Source organism: Rousettus aegyptiacus, unplaced genomic scaffold (genome assembly GCF_014176215.1).
Source record: "Rousettus aegyptiacus isolate mRouAeg1 unplaced genomic scaffold, mRouAeg1.p scaffold_m13_p_13, whole genome shotgun sequence".
NCBI classification, from domain to species: Eukaryota; Metazoa; Chordata; class Mammalia; order Chiroptera; family Pteropodidae; genus Rousettus; species Rousettus aegyptiacus.
The window spans coordinates 20,429,935-20,434,185 of record NW_023416288.1 but is presented as its reverse complement, the minus strand read 5'-3'; the positions used below and the strand labels follow the sequence as shown (position 1 = coordinate 20,434,185).

Below are 4,251 nucleotides of genomic sequence, written 5' to 3'. Positions count from 1 at the left end.
TATAGGATTCAGGTAGATATAAACCATGAGAAGCTGATTGAAATGAATTTTGAAATCTTAAAGTTCAACAATGCAGACAAACATACAATAGGAGACTTCTCTGAAAGTGTAAACAAAAGGACCACATTACGTAAGATTACTTCTTAATTATTTGTTTTTCTTAATCACATTCTTTTCCACTTATATTTTGATCACAAAGAGACCAAATATCATGAAGCATCAATTCAGATTTACTTATGTCAGCCCTAAAGAGTATGTTAGTAGTATATTTTTTACTGCTTCCTTTCATTGCTTCAGGGAAAAAGAAAAAAAAAAGAGTGTAAGGGTGGAGGATGCATAAAGAAACTAAGCAAGTTGTCTAAAGTCACACAATTACTAACAGAGCCAGAAACCCAAATCCTGTTTCCTCTAGTTTAATCCACTAAATCCCTCTAAGAAGCATCATAACCTCAGCAATTGAATTTTCTGGGTATGCATTACAATGGCTAGAAATCGGGCAAACTGTAAATGCTACCAGCAAGTGCTAAATATGACTAGTGGGCACCCAGAGCTGAACCCAAATCCCTACTTTGAACACTCTGCAGTGAATCCATTTTTCACATATTTTCCTGAGTTCTCTTGGATATTATTATAGCTCTGGAAAGAGAGTTGGTTGGAAAACTTGGCATCAACTGTGCAAATAAAATGAAATGAATAAGTTTTCTTTTAAGAGAGTTTATTTCTTCAAAACATCGGTTCAGAAGCTGTGGAAGCAGCCGTATTTAATTAAACAACTGCTAAGAAACCTCATGTTTTCAGTGAAGCAGGCATGGTTTTGCCATCTGTCTTTTTGCAATTGCAGTCTTCATATAGTAGATGTGGTTTAAAAAAAAAAAAAAAGAATCATGATTGGTTTCTTCCCTAACAAACATTTTTTTGCGTGTGAAAATTTTCATCTTAATTACTATGAGAATGAACAAAATAGATAAAAAAGAGTAGAATTCCCAAGTAGGTTTTTGAAAGGGTCCTGATTTCTGTGATATGCTGTTTGTTTTCTCATTTAATACACATATACAGTTGTCACCCATCCAAAATGAACAACATAAAAAAATGGGAGCTTTTAGACAGATGGATGAACACATGTCTCTTGATTTCGAAGATAGCATGGGACCTGGAAGTGCCTCGAAAACCTATAGTTAAGAAAAATGCAGAAAAGTGAGATGCCACACGTGCTATAATACAATATGAAACAAGTTGAGATCCAACAGGGTGATAGGATTCGTTTTGTATCAACCAACCCTATATGTAATTTGAATAAAACTGTGCTTCATCTTTTAAAAAGATCTTAGCATATGACTCTGGGAAACTGCTTTATTTGCTGGTCTTCAAGGTAGGAATGTGACTTGCATTTGTATAAGACTATTGCTCAATACAGAAGTGCCTCTGTGTTTGGGCGTCTGTATTCTGGATCCTATTAATTAGAATCTAGAACTACGTTCTGATGGATAAAAAAGCCATGAAGATCAAAGAATCACATTCTTTAATCTTAATCAAAATTTCGAGCTCAAGGATCACTGTGCATAATACAACAGAAATGCTACTTATGTGGTACTTTATATGTTTGCAAGAAAAAAAATGCTTTTGAGAAGAGTACATCAGCTACTTCGGCTTGCTCAGTGTCCACTAACTGTTTTTCTTTGGGGGACCAAGTTAATCAAAGAAATGAGCATGTCGTCCAGGTAAGGCCAATCAGAAGCTTTCTTTCTAGAATTTGAATCTGGAGCAAGTAACAAAACATAAAATAAACTCAAGCTTATTTACCCTGTCCAATGAGTCTCACTACCTATGTTCCTGGGCCTATTCTTTTTTTTTTTTTTTTGCCTCTTTTAGCCATCATTTCCAAAGGGCTACTCTATTTCTGCCCCCTGCCCCAAAGCTGTTCTAATTCCCACCCTGTGGAGGCCAGGCTCTTTGAGTTCTGGCAACAATATATTTCTACCAATTTCCCTTTTTGTTTAAATCAGAAAGAGCTGATTTTTTGTTTGCTTTTTGCAACCAGAGAACTCTACTTAGCATAGTTGTCATACCTTTTTTAGTTTAAATACTAAGCATGCTATCCAGGCGAGGCCAATCAGAACCTCTTCCTGGTATCTGAATTATCTAAACACCCAAATAATAGCAAGTAGTACTGTAACCTTAATTTCACACAAAAAAAGGAAGTTATAAAATAATATTATTAAAAAGGAGAAGATCTGTAACAAGTGTAGTTCTGGTCACTCCTTTCTTTATGTCTCTTTCTATAGATGATAGTGCTAAGAATATTCTACACTTTTTTCAACCATATGCACACACGTGCACACACACGCGCGCACACACACACACACACACATACACACCATTTGAGTAGCCATTGAACTTGCTCTTAGTCCAAAGTGAGCTAACTCAAACACACATTTCTCATTGATGTTAAGAGTAGCTCCGACTGATGATTCATGGCTACTACCCAGGAGTTTCAGTATGCTAAGATTTCTTCTTATAACGCTTCCCTTAACTAAGGGTCTAAATGCCTCCTGCCAGGTCACCATAGGGCCTTCAGATGGAGACGGGGCAGGGAAGACTTGAGGTTAATAAAACAGTGGCCATGTCCAGCTCAGTTGTTACCCAATCAACTCTCCTTTCATGATCCTCTGAGAGGCAAAATTCCTCTAGCTTCACTAAAGACTTTCAAAATATATTTCTTTTTTCTGGAATTTCAAAGTTTAACCATAAAATAGAGAGACTTTTAAAAGTAAGCAATAGTAAATGCATAGATCCAAAAGAATATTATTTAAAGTAGACGTCTTAAGATGGTATACATTTTGTGAATAATGCAAAAAAATATTTTTGTAGAACCTGTGTTAGAATTAGCTAATCTGATTATTTTTTTTTTGATTATCAAAATATCTAGAGCCAAATGACCATTTTTAATGTCTGAAAATCAAGTTTATACCCAGAGAAGAAAAATAAGGTACTTTCCCAAAGAATAGTAAAAAATATCAGAATAATATGTATAACAAGATCTCATTTTGTAGAAACAAATACAAATATGTTCAAGACACATTCCTTTTTTAAAAAACTTTATTTATTTATTTATTTATTTTATTCAAATTTAAGAATTATTTATTTATAATAGGTTCTCAGCCTGTCACATATATTTATGAACAGACATTTTATTTATTTATTTTTTAAAACATTTTTTGATGTTTATTTATTTACTTTTATCACCTATAGCACCTGATCTTCCTAGGTAGTCTCCCATCCAAGTACTAACCAGGCCTGACCCTGCTTAGCTTCAGAGATCAGAAGAGATCGGGCATGTTCAGGGTGGCATGACCATAGACAAGACACATTTCTGTTCCCATTTTAATGTAGAAGTATGTTTTAGTCACCAAAAGCTATTTATAAAATAACAGTTCATCAGACAATTAATGGCATCGGAGAAGTGAAAAATATAGATAATCCAAATGTCCCCAAGTCTTCCATCCTATAATACCCATTGCTATTAATATCCAAATCAAGTGGCTCAAATTTCTATCCAATTTCTGCAGTATCTAGCAGAAATTGGAACTCAATAAATATCTATGGAGCAACTCTTACAAATGGTAGGAGGTTATGCAGAAGCAGTTAGTACCCAAATCCACTTTTTTTTTTTAAAAAAAAAAAGGCCTGTTAAAATAGTTTTATAAAATACATAAATTCATAAACACGACTACTCTCTCCTTCCCGATATTTTGCACATGCTATTCCCTCTACCTAGAATACTTGTCCTATCTCCTTTCCCCCACATTTACCTGCTAACTTTTATTTGTATTTCAGATCTCACTTCCTCAGAAGGCAGATTTTCCTAGACTAATTTAGGTTCTCCTTCTATGTGCTCTCATAGCTCTCCTCCTTCTCAGCACTCACCACACATTATATGTATGCATTTATGTCTAGATTGTGCACTCCACAAGCACAGGGATGAAATATGTCTTGTCCTCAGCTATTGCTAGAGTATTTAGTATAGCGCAAAAGATATGGAAGGCATTCAGTAAATATTTGTTGAATAAACAATGGAGTGAGTGATTGAATGAAACTGGGTGAAAGCACTGTCCTAGTTCTTGATACAATACATATATATTGAGAGAAGGAAGGAATGGAGAAATAGAGATTTAGAATCAGGTTTGTACAGAAAGGGAGTGTATGTAGACGTTAAGTAGAAGAGAATGTATATAAACACTTGAGCTGGAGAAC

General features: G+C 34.7%; 1 pseudogene; it reads right to left on the bottom strand.

Moving 5' to 3' along the window:
* Positions 1-3,240: 3,240 nt before the first annotated feature.
* On the bottom strand, positions 3,241-3,359 carry LOC118610954 (annotated as a pseudogene).
* Between the last annotated feature and the right edge of the window lie 892 nt (positions 3,360-4,251).